At 42.6% G+C, this 14,230-nt stretch overlaps 1 protein-coding gene and 1 long non-coding RNA gene across 4 annotated transcripts in view; one reads left to right on the forward strand and one right to left on the reverse strand.

Annotated features, from left to right (window-relative positions):
- Positions 1-14,230, forward strand: part of Kat2b (lysine acetyltransferase 2B) — a 111,026-nt gene that overhangs the window by 43,484 nt on the left and 53,312 nt on the right.
- On the reverse strand, positions 746-3,091 carry LOC148003308 (uncharacterized). Its single transcript, XR_015629324.1, has 2 exons — positions 1,675-3,091; positions 746-1,558 (listed from the first exon to the last, which is right to left on the reverse strand). It is a non-coding gene; the product is annotated as an uncharacterized LOC148003308 (long non-coding RNA).

A 14,230-nucleotide genomic window follows, 5' to 3' on the forward strand; every position in this document is an offset into this window, starting at 1 on the left:
ACTTCATTGAGCAGGCTCCGGAGTCTGCTGGGAAGTGCTTCATGGGTGAGGCAGACCCCATCTGCTTGCATTTCCTTCTCCTTTGTCTTTTAACCATGTTATAAGAGCTGGGATACAGAAGGATGAAATTGAAATAGGTGTGATGGTTCTGCTGTGTAAGAGGGACAGGCATGAGTGACAGGCCTCATTTGTCCTGGTGGAGGGGGCACTGTAGGGCTTTGGTGTAAGGTCTGAAACCTCAACTAAGTGGATAGTTATGTATAATAATAAGTGCAATGACAGTAGTTGTTAACAGAGATAGTGTTTCTCTGTATAGCACTGGCTGTCCTGGAACTCCATCTGTAGACCAGGCTGGACTCAAAGTCAAGAGATCTGCCTGTCTCTGCCTCCCCAGAGTTGGGTATAAGGGCATGTGCTACCATGCCTGGCAATATGTTTGTGTGGAAACTTGTGAGGGACAGAAGAGGCTATTAGATCCCTTGGGACTGGAGCTCCGGGTGGTTGTAAGCTTCAATGTGGGTGTTAGGAATTGAGCCCAGGTCTTCTGCAAGACAGTCAGTGCTCTTAGCTAGCTGAATCTCATTCCAGTTCCCCTAACACCTCTTGTAGGATACATTTCTTCTACCTTTTTTTGGTACTGAGGATAAAACCCATGGCTTTGCACATACAAAGCACATGCTTTGACACTGAACCATGACATCAACCCTAGATGATTTGTCTTCCTTTTTTCCTTACACACACACACACACACACACACACACACACACACACACACACACACACCTACCTTGCATCTCAGGTTTCACTGTATAGCGAGCCTAGTTGTGCCTTTCTTCCTAAGTGCTGGGATCACAGGTATGTGCAAACTCTGTTTCAGATCGAGTTCAGTGGGGAACTCGTTCTTAGATTTCGGCATTTCAGTTGGAAAGGCTCCTCTTTTTACACTTTTCTGCCCATGCCAAATAAGTCTGATTTGCTGTCCAGTATGGCAAGGACTTGTCTTTGGGTAAAATGGGATCACCAAGTCCTCTCTTACTCCTTCTGCCCATGACCTGTAGAAGAGTGGCGTTTTGGCACTGTCTTTCTCTGAGTTTGCTGTTGGTTCAAATTATGTAACTCCATCTCTGAGGCCAGTCCACTGGCTTTTGTTTGTTTGTTTGTTTGGTTTTGTTGTTGTTGTTGTTTTAAAGATTTATTTATTTACTTTATGTATGTGAGTACACTGTTGCTGTCTTCAGACAAACAGAAGAGGACATCGGATCCCATTACAGATGGCTGTGAGCCACCATGCAGTTGCTGGGAATTGAACTCAGGACCTCTGGAAGAACAGTCAGTGCTCTTAACCGCTGAGCCATCTGTCCAGGCCACCTGCCCAGTGTTAAGCTGAGTCTGACATCTTATTTGCCTCTCTGCTAGAGGGTGTTTCAGTGCATTTATTGCACTGTCTTGCATTTAATACAAGTATTAGCATTTTAATACCTGTAAGGCAGAAGAACACACAGTGGTGTGATCTTCCCGGGAGCGGCTGCTCTGGAACGCTCTCATCAGGAAACAGAACCTAGGGGTTGGGGATTTAGTTCAGCGGTAGAGCGCTTGCCTAGCGAGCGCAAGGCCCTGGGTTCGGTCCCCAGCCCCGGAAAAAAAAAAAAAAAAAAAAGAGTGAGGAAACAGAACCTAAATGTCTCAGAAGAAATCAACACACTAATAGGTGCATCATTGTGTTGACTGAACTGGGTGTCAAAAATAACCCAAGCTGTGATTAAAAGACAGATGATTTCAGTACAAAAACATGTTGTTTGAGGCTAAAGGCTGTGGTAGTTTAAGCAGTGCAAAGGAAAGATTCCAAAGATTCCAAAGATCCCAGAGCTGCCTTAGCTTATAATATACCAGTATTATAGCCCATCTGTGAGCTAATAGACTAGGTGCCCTTCAGATTGAGTCACGTGGGAACTATGATGTAGTTAATAGTAGGGTTCAAGGAATCTGTGACTGGGCTGAGCTGTGCCCAGATCGATTGGGAAATCCTATTATCCGTGGTCAGTTGCCATTAAAAAACAAAGATCTTGTTTCTTCCCAAGCTGGTGATTGTCTGGTTCTCTGCGTGTAAGCATACGTGCTGGCCAGAAATGGTGCAAGTGACAAAAGCCAGCTAGCTGACTTGGCTTCCCTTCCTGTTTGTGAACAAGCGTTGGCAGAAACGCCCCTATTTCCTAATCCATGTGGTTGTTTTATTTTCTGGTTCTCAGTGCTAGTAATGTAGCTGGGGACATTGTTTAAATTAGGTAAGTGCTAGGCTACTGAGTTACAGTCCAGCAGAGCGTGTACGCATGTGTGCGCATGATGTGTGTGTCTGTGTGTGTGTGTAGCTTCATGTTCTTTACACTTGCAAATTCACACCTGAGATTAACCTGTTCATAAGTTAAGATGTATGCTGAGATTAAGTTGAAGGAGTTTTATACTCATTTAAGTATCTTTTTTTACTGTCTGACAGTGCAATGCATATTCAACCTCAGCTCTCGCGCTGACTTCTCCCAACTCCCCGGATGCATGTCCTACTTCCATGTCTTCTCCTGTTTCCTGTAAGCTACTGGGTTCAATTAGTGCTGCCTGTTGGGATGTTGACCAAGTGGTCCTTCCGGAGGTAGGGAAAGCTGTTCAGTATTCAGTGCATGGTCTTCCTTGGGACATGCCCATTTGATGAGTTTAGAAAACAGAACTCTATCAAGCCGTGGTTCTCACCCTTCCTAAAGCTGCAGCACTTTAATAATACAGTCCCTGAGGTATCTGATATGGACCACTGTGAAAGAGTCGCTTGACCCCAAAGGGTCATGACCCACAGGTTGAGAACCATTTCTGTAAAGGACAAACTAAACTTTTTTGATTTATTCCTTTTTGTCAGAGAGAAGATACCTCAGAGGCCAGAGACATGATCCTCCTGCCTCAGCTTTCTGAATGTCTTTGAACTGGGAATACACCATCACTCCCTTCATCACTTTCTTAAATGGAACTGTCTGCATGTTTTCATTCTCACTGGAATGCTAGTTTATTCATTTGCATGAAATGAATAAAACCGTTTTGTGAGATTACACCACTCATCTCCTTCCCCTGCTTAAAAAAATATAATCTTATAAACTTGCTGATACACATCAATTAATCAACTAGTTTAACAAACAACCTCGGACCCTTCACCCACTTAATGATCCTTTCTTCTTCTTCTTCTTCCTCTTCTTCCTCTTCCTCTTCTTCTTCCTCTTCTTCCTCTTCTTCCTCTTCTTCTTTCTCTTCTTCCTCTTCCTCTTCCTCCTCCTCTTCTTCTTCCTCTTCCTCTTCTTCTTCTTCTTTTTTTTTTTTTTCCCGGAGCTGGGGACCGAACCCAAGGCCTTGTACTTGCTAGGCAAGCACTCTACCACTGAGCTAAATCCCCAACCCCCCACTTAATGATCTTAACCTAAACCTTACCACTCTTTTATCTCTTCACCCCTACCCTTAGGGTATTTTTTTAGCAAATTCTTTATGCATTTAATCTTTGTGTGTGTATGACTGTATGTGTGTGTGTGTTGCTGGAAGTTGAATCTGTGTCCTCATTCATACTAGGCAAGCACTCAGCCATCAAGCCATTTCCCTAACCACCCCCCGCCCCAATCTATGAAGGCAGGGTCTCACCTCATGCCTCACCATGGAAATACATCAGCACGTGCTGTATTGTTACTAATCATGAACTAGGGGATTCTGTTAAGAGCCAAGTTATCCTGTCTTTATGGAGACTCTTCTACATCTTTGGAAGCAGGATAATCTGCTCGGATGAGAAGAACATTCAGTCAAGACTTAGAAAACAATCCTTCAGAAGGCCAAGGATATGGCTCAGTGGATAAGTGCTTTTCCTATGAAAGGAAGAGGGCCCGAGTGCAAGCTCACAGGTCCTACATAAAAGTCGGGCATGACCACCTGGCACTGTTAGGAGGTGTGGCCTTGTTGGATTAGGTGTGACATTGTGGGCGTGGGCTTTAAGACCCTCATCCTGACTCCCTGGAAGTCAGTTTTCCTAGCAGCCTTCAGATGAAGATGTAGAACCCGCAGCTTCACCTGTACCATGCCTGTCTGGATGCTGCCATGCTCCTACCTTGATGATTATGGAGCGAACCTCTGAAGCTGTAAGCCAGCCCCAATTAAATGTTGTCTTTTATAATAGTTGCCTTAACTAAGACACTACATATGCCTGTAACCCCAGTGTTAGTGGGCAGAGATAGGCAGCTCCCAGGAACTCACGGCCAGTCAGCCAGCCTAGCTGAAACAGTGCAACTTCAGGTCCACTGAGAGATATTATCTCTGGGAAAAGGAGGAGTGTATGCCTTTAAAACAACAACAATGGGGCTGGGGATTTAGCTCAGTGGTAGAGCGCTTACCTAGGAAGTGCAAGGCCCTGGGTTCGGTCCCCAGCTCCGAAAAAAAAAAAAGAACCAAAAAAAAAAAAAAAAACAAACAAACAAACAAAAAAACCAACAACAACAACAAAGGAAGATGGTCTGAAAGAGGGGACACAATCTTGATGCCAGCATCACATGGCAGAGGCAAGTGGATCTTTGTGAGTTTGAGACCAGCCTGGGCTATCAGAGCTGCATGCTGAGACTCTGTCCTGACTAAACAAAACATTTATTGAAAGCTGTGCATTTATGCAGAAGCCAGTTTTTAAGACCAGAAAGCAAGAGATAACACCATGTGACCAAGTATAGCTGGAATTTTTGTTTTGGAGTTTATTGTTCTGTCCGCTGCAAAGGCTCGGACCCCACTAGTGATGAGCCATCAGTTTTGCTTTATTTAAATAAATTTATTTTTATTTTATGTGTATGAGTGTTTTACCTTCATGTGTGTATTTATGTGCATGGAGCCTCAGAGACCAGAGGAGGACATCAGATCTGGAACTGGAGTTACAGTCAGTTATGAGCTGCTGTGGATGCTGGGAATGGATCTTAACTTCTCAGTCATCTTCCCAGCCTTCAGTTCTGTACGGAAGCTTTGTGTGTGTGAGTGTGGAGGTGTGCATGTATGTGGAGGTCCGATCAGCCTGGTTTACTTTGCTTCTTTTATTTGCTTGTTTTTGGAGACATAGTCACCTTTTATAGTCCTGGCCAGCCTGGAATCTTCCAAAGCTCTGCCTGCCTCTGCCTCTAGAGTACTGGGATTGCAGGCGTGTGTCCCCACCCCAGAACTATCTTCCTTTCTTGAGATAGGGTCTCTGGGATACCCAGGAATTCGAGGTCTCCGCCTCCCCATTCTGACATTGCAAGCATGTGCCAGTGATGCTGGGATTATGTTGATGATGACGCTTGCTTTTTGACTTGTTTTTAACTGTTTCAGGGATCAGTGTCATCAGCTTCAGTGGACATTTTCAGTGCAAATGACAATTCTTTGTTATTGTATATTATGTTCATCTTTTTAGTCTATCTACTTTCTAAGGAAAGTAGAGATTGCTTCTAACATCTTGTTTTGTAATCACAATGCTCTTCAACTCCTACTAGTAAAAAGACAGATACTACAGTCCTGGGGGCTTTTGATTTTTGAAGAATAAGACATAATAAGGTTTTTTTTTTTTTTTTTTTTTGGTTGAACTGGAGTCTAATGTAATGTTGGAAGGCCTTGAACTTCTTTCTGGTTTTCTTACCTCTTCCCCAATTCAGGGATTAAAAGTGTACACTATCATAACCAGCCAGCTTTGAGTTTCAGCTCTACTAGAAGTGAGCCCAGCCTGTGTGCAGGTTTCAGGATCTCAGGGTTACAGACTAGATCAGGAAACTTGGGTTCTAATTCTGTACAGTACTTTTTTCCTGAAGGTTGCCTCCCTAGCTTCAGATCTGGTTGCCCATACCTCATGCCTTTCTTTTGTTTTTCACCAGGGAATTCTTGTCCTCCCAAGCCTAACAATGCCAGAGCTTGTAGAGGAAATAAAGGCGCTTTTGGAGATCTGTTGGATTTTCCCTGTGTGTGATCACAGATATCAACTCTTGCTTTTCTGAACTGTGATGAAAGGCTGACCGTTGCTTGCACTTTAGGATATATTTAATTTCTTGGGTAGAATTGAGTTTATTCCTTTACTGGTAAATAGTTTTAAATTCAATAATATTTGAGGGGGAGGGCAGAGGGAGTCTGAGAGAGAGTGGCAGAGAGAGAGGGAGAGAGAGAGAGAGAGAGAGAGAGAGAGAGAGAGAGAGAGAGAGAGAAGCTCTATTGAGTAGCATTGACTTACAGATGTGGTTTCATAGCGTAGGCTCTCTGAGTACAGTGTTTAAATCTGAACTGGGCCCTGTATGACTAACAGTGCTTTAAATGTGGCTCACTGATAGGTTTTCAGGTATAAAATGAATACTAATTCTGAAGATGGACTTCCTCAAGCAAATGTAAACTAGTTGTCTTCATTACTTTCTATTGCTCAGATAAAAACACTATGACCAAGGCAACGTTAAAGAAAGCTTACAGTTTGGGAGGGTTAGACACCATACTATCGGAGCAAAGGCACAGCTGCAGGAACAGCTGAGAGCTCACGTGGATTTGCAAGGAGAAGGTAGAATGTCTTCTGAAACCTCAAGCCCACCCCCAGTGACATTCTTCCTCTAACAATGCCACATCACCTATTTCTTCCCAAGCCATTCTACCAAGTATTGAAGCCTGTGAGCCTATTGGCTCCATTCTTTTTCAGATATGGAGTATGTGGCAGCAGTAATCATTTGAGATAAATTGAGTTAAAGGTATGGGTAAAGTAGACTTTGTCTATTTCTTTTTTACCTTTTTTATAGCTAGGGGACATGGCCTCAGAAGCCTGGAGCAAGCCCTGTACACTCCACACCGAGTTATAGCCATAGTGGGTTTTCTTTCTTATTTCAAATATATATTTATTGTGTTTATGTGCCTGTGTGTGTTTGCGTATGTAAGAAGAGGAGAAGAGAATCCTCACCTTCCCATTACTGAGATGAGGGCTCTTTTGTTTCTGTTTTTTTTTTTTTTTTTTTTTTTTTTTGCTGCCTAAAAGCCTTGGGTCCAGGCTGTTGTGAAACCCTTAACCATAGGAGCCACCTCCTCAGGGCTCCTTAGCTACCTCTTCCTGTACCTTGATGTTTACTGTTGGTTTGTTGTTTGTTGTTTGTTGTTTTGTCTTAGTTTAAAACAGGTTTTATACAGTGTAGGTTGGCCTGGGTTGCTTGAACCTTCCCCGTCCCACAAGTGTTGAAGCTCTGGGCCTACTCACTTCCCTTTACCACTCTCTGTGTGGTTGTGGGGACACTACATCTAAAAGCTGGTTCCGCTGAGTTCCCATTAACTACCACCATTGATCGCCATCCTCTAATGGGCGCTGATTCTTAGGTTTCCTTTTTCCCATTTCAAATTTGTGATTATGGAAGAGAAACAGTCTTTAAATGATCATCTTTTTGCCCATTAGTATGCTAACAGTTTTCTTTGCAGGTGCTGATTTTCTAACCTTTGTGGGCATTGATTTTACCTCTTCTAGCTAAAGAGAAAAATGGATTTCTAGGCTGTATGTTGGCACATGACTTTAATCCCAGTGCTCAGGAGGTATGAGCAAGTAGGTCTCCATGAGTTCAAGTCCATCTAGGCCTACTTATTAAGTTCTAGACCAGCGAGAGTTACATGATGAGGCCCCTTTCAGAAGGCAAAACTAACAAACTAAAGACCCCAAACTGACTACAACAAACTGATTTGTGCTGCTTTCAAATTGGTTGCTTTGTGCTTGCTTGTGGTACAAAGGACCAGGGACACATTTGCTTCCAGTTCTGCAGGCCTCAAAAGAATTGACAGACTAGCCTTGAGAAGTCCGAGTAAGTATACATAGTAGAACTTAGCAAGGGTCACAGCACACAGTGACCAGGAGCTATGGGTCCCCTGTAAGGTAACAGCTGTACAGTAATTCTTAGCAGCAGATACATGGCAGGTACCTCATGCCTCTCAGGTGTTTGTGACGTAGCATTGAAAGACATCAAGGAACACTCTCCCAGAGAGATATCATAAGATGTCCAGTCCCCTGACCCCTGAGGTGCTTTTTCTCTCCATTTTACCCTACCTTCCACACACAGTGGAGACGGAGGCACATAACTGCCAGGGGTGACTGTTTCAGAGGAGTTAAGCTGTAGCCAGTCGCCCTCTGGTAATGGGCAAAGAGACACCTCGTTGTTGCTGGCGTTCTTATATTGGTGCTCAACAGATGACAGTCCTTTGTTCATCGTAGCTTGATGCCTGGCTTGGCAGCCAAAGCTGTTTTATGCCTAGGACTCATAAAAATCAAATCAAATCAAATCAAATCAAATCAAATCAAGTCAAATCCAGGCAACACAGTGTGGAAGGATGAAGCAGAGTCCGGAAGATTGCCACGCCACCCACAGACTGGCCCTCCAGTGCATGGCACAGGCAGACCATAGACAACCTGCTTGCCAATGTGCCACTCAGAGTTGATAGAGGAAGTCACTCAGGGATCTGACAGAGGTGTGACCAGCCTGCAGTTGATGCCACCACAGTGAGAGGATATGGTGGATGGGAGAGAAAAAGAGGTGGGGCAGCTTGAGCATTATGAAGAGATGGAACTGGAGAATCAAGAGTAGAGAGGAGTGGCCCATTGTGAGTGGTCAGCCCTGCTGCCTGGGGCCATGGTGAGGTCCCAGCCCAAGCTGCCACTGGGGGCCATGTCTGAGTCTATGGTTATGCAGTGGCAGGAGTCGGTGTCGATGTCCATGGCTCATATTATCACTAGAAAACATTAAGACGTCCCTTGTCAGCACAGCTGACAGGTACTACCTAGATGCTGAGGGGCTGTGCAGATCTTGTCCACTGGATGTGGCACTCTGGAGAGCTGGCTGACCCTGTCTCTAACCACTGGCAGCACTCAGGAAAGCAGGCACTATGCTAGTATGAAGGAAACCAAACCAAAATTGAAGTAAAAACCACCAAGCAAAAATAAAACTTAAGGGGCTGGAGAGATGGCTCAGCGGTTAAGAGCACTGACTGTTCTTCCAGAGATCCTGAGTTCAAATCCCAGCAACCACAAGGTGGCTCACAACCATCTGTAATGGGATCTGATGCCCTCTCTGGTGTGTCTGAAGACAGCTACAGTGTACTTATATGTAATAAATCAATCCTTAGAAAATTATTTGGAAATAACTTTATTTTTTTTATTTTTGAGAAAGGATCTTCCTGTGTAGCTTAGGTTGACCATGAACTCACAGAGGTCTCCTGCCTCTACCTCTTTCATGATGGAATTAAAGGTTTGTGCTATCACACCCAACTGGAAATAACTTTAAAGTTTTATATAGTTTAATTGTGTGTGTACCATATGTGTGTGGTACCTAAGGAGGTGTGAAGGCTGCATCAGATCCCCTGGAGCTAGGGTTTAGATGGTTGTGGGCCATGATGTAGATGCTCGGAACTGAATCTTGGTCCTCTACCTGAGCATCAAGTGCTCTTAACTGCTGAATCATCTCTTCATTGCTCTAAATACTTAAACTTTAAATTCTTAAAATCATATCCAGGAAGTGGTTGCACACACCTTTAATCCTTGTACTCCAGAGACAGATCCAGTTGGATATCTGAGTTGAAGGCCAGACTGGATGACAGAGAGAGAGTTCTAGGTCAGCCAGGGCTACACAGAGAAACCCTGTCTTATAAAGATAAAATTAAAGTCACGTTAGAGTCACGAGAACAGTGGTGAAGACTAATCCACACGTCCTTTTACTTGTAACATTTACACACACACACACACACACTCACACACATACACACACATACACACACACACATACACACACACTCACACACACACTCACACACATACACTCACACACACACACACACACACTCACACACACATACACTCAGGTTCCACCTCCAGGTTCCCACCGTGCTTGAGTTTCTGTCCAGACTTCCTTTAATTGTGGACTTTACATGTGGGAGAATAAGCTAAAATTAACCCTTTCTTCCCCATCTTGCTTTTGGTCTGGTTTATCATGGCAATAGGAACCTTAATTAGGACAATATCCTTATGTAATTAATTTCTGCTTAGTTCACAATTGCAGTAAGGTTAATATTAGTATGTGTGCGTGCCTAATTTTCTTAGGTAACCCAAAAAAATGTCCTTCATAGCCTATTTTCCTCTTCTTTAAACATTTGTACATATAAGTAGTTGTCCTGTATTTTTAGTTTTCTTTAGTTTGAAATAATTTTAAACCCTTTTTAAAAAGCGATGCTGACATTTTTCAGAGGCTTGTTTAAAATTTTGGAGACATCCTCACTAAAGTGCTAGGGCAGTCACACTTGCTTTTAGTCTAGCATTGGGGAGGCAGAGGCAGAAGGACCTATGTGAGTTTGTAGCCAGCCAGGTTTCTATAGCAAGCTCCACTATTTAGCTCTACAGAAAAACCTTTCTCCAAAGAGCAAAGTGCTCAGGGAGATTCCTTTCTATCACTTCTTTGTTCTTTTAGGACATACAGTTGGCAGAGCCAAAGAAATGCCAAACTATAGAGTTCATATTCTAAACAAGAATTTTTTAAAAATATTTATTTATTTATTTATTATGTATATAGTGTTCTGCCTGCATGTATGCCTGCAGGCCAGAAGACGGCACCAGATCTCATTATAGATGGTTATGAGCCACCATGTGGTTGCTGGGAATTGAACTCAGGACCTCTGGAAGAGCAGTTAGTGCTCTTAACCACTGAGCCATCTCTTCAGCCCTAAACAAGAATTTTTAATTTAATTAATTAATTAATTAATTTTTTGGGAGTAGGTCACAAAAATCTGGAAATGAACCTCGGGAACTGGGAACTGATTGTCATTGGGTTGTATGGCATGAAATTCCCAAATAATCAAAATAAAAACATTAAGTAAAACATTATTCACTTATTTAATCACATGATTTTTTTTTTTTTTTTACTTGAATGCATGTATGTGTATGCCTGGAGTGGCCACGGAGACCAGAAGAAGGTGTCAGAATACCACTCCACCCACCCAGACTATAATAACAGACAATTGTGAGCTGCCATGTTGGCTAGGAACTGAACTCAGATCCTCCGGAAGAGCAGCCAGGACTCAACCACAGAGCCATCTCTCCAGCCTCCAAATTTAAAAATTCTATACTACCAAATCCATTCAGTCAAACACAGGTCCTTAAAAACTCTGTAAGGCTCTGCACAGCATATGACAGACCATTTTACCTGAATTCCTTTAAGGCAGTGGGCAAAGACTGGCAACGTCAGAACGAAGGCAGAGGAGTCGGCAGTACTAGAGAGTACACGATCCGTGGAAAGTAATGGCCAACACCTAAGGCATTCCATTAGTGCAACAGAGCACCATCAGTCATTACTGTTGTAAGCATGGTCTGTTATGACAACACGTCCATTAAGGGGAGTGGCGAGGGCCAGGAGACCCTCCCACATTATGACTACAGTACTGACGAGACTCTCAGGGACAGGAAGCACTCACCACATCTTAAAGTAGCGCACCCTAGCCAGATCCAGCAGGGGCTGAGACTTGGCAGGACTATAGGGTTAAAACCAGCCAAGGCAATGAAGTGCATAGGGAGACATTGCCAAGGGGGGAAAAAAAGGCAAAAACCAACCCCAAAACCTGGGCATTAAGGTGCATGCTTGTAATTCCTGCAGTTGGGAGACAGAGGCAGGAGAGTTGCCATAAGTTTGAGGCTGGTAGGCCAGCCCAGTCTACAAAGCAAGTTCTAGCACAGTCGGGGCTACATCGTAAGACTTGAAAATAAATTAAAAAACACTCTGGAAAAGGAACTAATTATATCTCCATTATTTCTACGGCTGTACATAGTTTGCATCGATGTCAAATTACAAATGTTTATAGACAGAAAAATTACTGTTCCAAGGCTCTGTGGTGGTATACGCTTTTAATCCCAGCACTTGGGAGTCAGAGACAAGCAGATTTCTGTGAGTTTGATGCCAGCCTTGTCTTCATATCAAGCTCCAGGCCAGCCTGAATTACATAGTGAGATGGTGTCTTCCCCAAAAGATAAATAAGTAAATAAATGATTGGGGCATGGAATACAGACCTTCAATTCCAGCATTCAGGAGGCAGAGGCAGGTGGATCTCTGTCAGTTCAATTCCAGCCTGGTATAGAGAGCCAGTTCCAATATAGTCAGGGCTACACAGGTAAAGCCTGTCTCCAAGAAAAAAAAATAAAAAAATGACATTCGTTCATTTTACTACAGTATGTAGTATACATATGTAGTATACAGTATGCAGTATACAGTATGTAGTATATAGTATGTGATATACAGTATGTGGTATACAATAGGTGGTATACATATGTAGTATACAGTATGTAATATACAATATGTAGTATACAGTATGTAGTATACATATGTAGTATACAGTGTGTAGTATACAGTATGTAGTATACATATGTAGTATATAGTGTGTGATATACAGTATGTGGTATACAGTATGTGGTATACAGTATGTGGTATACATATGTAGTATACAGTATGTAGTATACAGTGTGTAGTATACAGTATGTAGTATGCAGTATACAGTATGCAATATACAGTATGTAGTATACAGTATATAGTATGTAGTATACATATGTAGTATACAGTATGTAGTATGTAGTATACATATGTAGTATACAGTATGCAGTATACAGTATGTAGTATACAGTATGTACTATGTTTTATGTAGTATACATATGTAGTATACAGTATGCAGTATACAGTATGCAGTATACAGTATGTAGTATACAGTATGTACTATGTAGTATGTAGTATACATATGTAGTATACAGTATGTAGTATACGGTATATAGTATGTAGTATGTAGTATACATATGTAATATACATATGTAGTATACATATGTAATATATAGTATGTACTATACTGTATGAAGTATACAGTTTTGACAACATGCTCAGAATTAGACTCCATGGAAGTAGAACAATGTTAGGTCACTTTTTCTTAGGTCTGTATGGGATCTTCCTTGAGGTCAGTTGGAAGCCTTTGGGAGACAAGGACAGACCTCATTTTGGAGATAAATAGCTAAGATATTTGTCATTTAAATTGCAGAAATACATTGTTGCTGTTGTTGTTGTTGTTGCCTTTTGAGACTGGCCTTGTGCTAATCATTCTCCTGCCTAAGCCTCTTGCATGCATGTGTGTGCCTCTCATTAATTCCCATCCCCAGCTTCTCCAAATGTCAGTCCATTGGGAGCCTTTAGCCTCCCTATCTCCAAAACATGAGGCTACCACCAGCAAGGCCAATTGGACTCCTAAGACAATGTGACAGTCATTCTGAAATGACAGCTGGCCTGTCTCTGTCCTCACCTTCCTCCCCATCAGTCACAGGGTTCACTCATTCTTTTTCACCTTCCAGAGCCTGCATTTTCTTAAACTCCAGACTGTTCCCGGGGAAGTCTAGACATGGCCTTACTCAAACACCCCACGTCTCTCTGAGACCTAAGATCACTCATCTACCTTATTCTCCTTGCTCCTTTTGTAAGTTGTTCAGACATATCAATGGCTCGGAGGGGGACGGGGTTCACATTTATGCCATACTTCTCGTTTTTAGGGGCTGATTGCTAGAAGTGAACATGCTAAGCTTATCTCTGGACTCAGGCATTCAGGCATCCTCCCTGATGCCAGCACCCAGGGGTGCTCCCTCTAACTGCAAGGCAACACTTCGCTGATAAGCAGGTTGTATGAAGTCCTAAAGAATGCTAATTACTTAAAAAATAGTTTTATTTATTTTTACTTTACATGTATGGCTATTTTGCTATATATATATATGTGTGTGTATATATCTATATCTATCTATCTATCTATCTATCTATCTATCTATCTATCTATCTATCTATCTATCTATCTATGCCCCACATGTGTGTCTGGTGCTTGTGGAGGCCAGAAGACATCACATCCCCTAGAATTAGAGTTACAGTTGGCGATGAACCTTCATGTGGGTGCTGGGAATCGAACCTGGGCCCTGGAAAAGCAATCAGTCCTTTTAACTGCTAAGCAGTCTATTCAGCCTCCTGAATCTTTTCTAAAGATTTTTTTTTTCCTTTTTCTTTTTTTTTCGGAGCTGGGGACCGAACCCAGGGCCTTGCGCTTGCTAGGCAAGTGCTCTACCACTGAGCTAAATCCCCAACCTCTAAGGAAGATTTTTGATGTAAGCAGTCATGCTTCCTTGTTTTTTAAGACTATTTTTGTTTTTGTTTACATAGCT

Source organism: Rattus norvegicus, chromosome 9, assembly GCF_021556685.1.
Source record: "Rattus norvegicus strain SHRSP/BbbUtx chromosome 9, alternate assembly SHRSP_T2T, whole genome shotgun sequence".
NCBI lineage: Eukaryota > Metazoa > Chordata > Mammalia > Rodentia > Muridae > Rattus > Rattus norvegicus.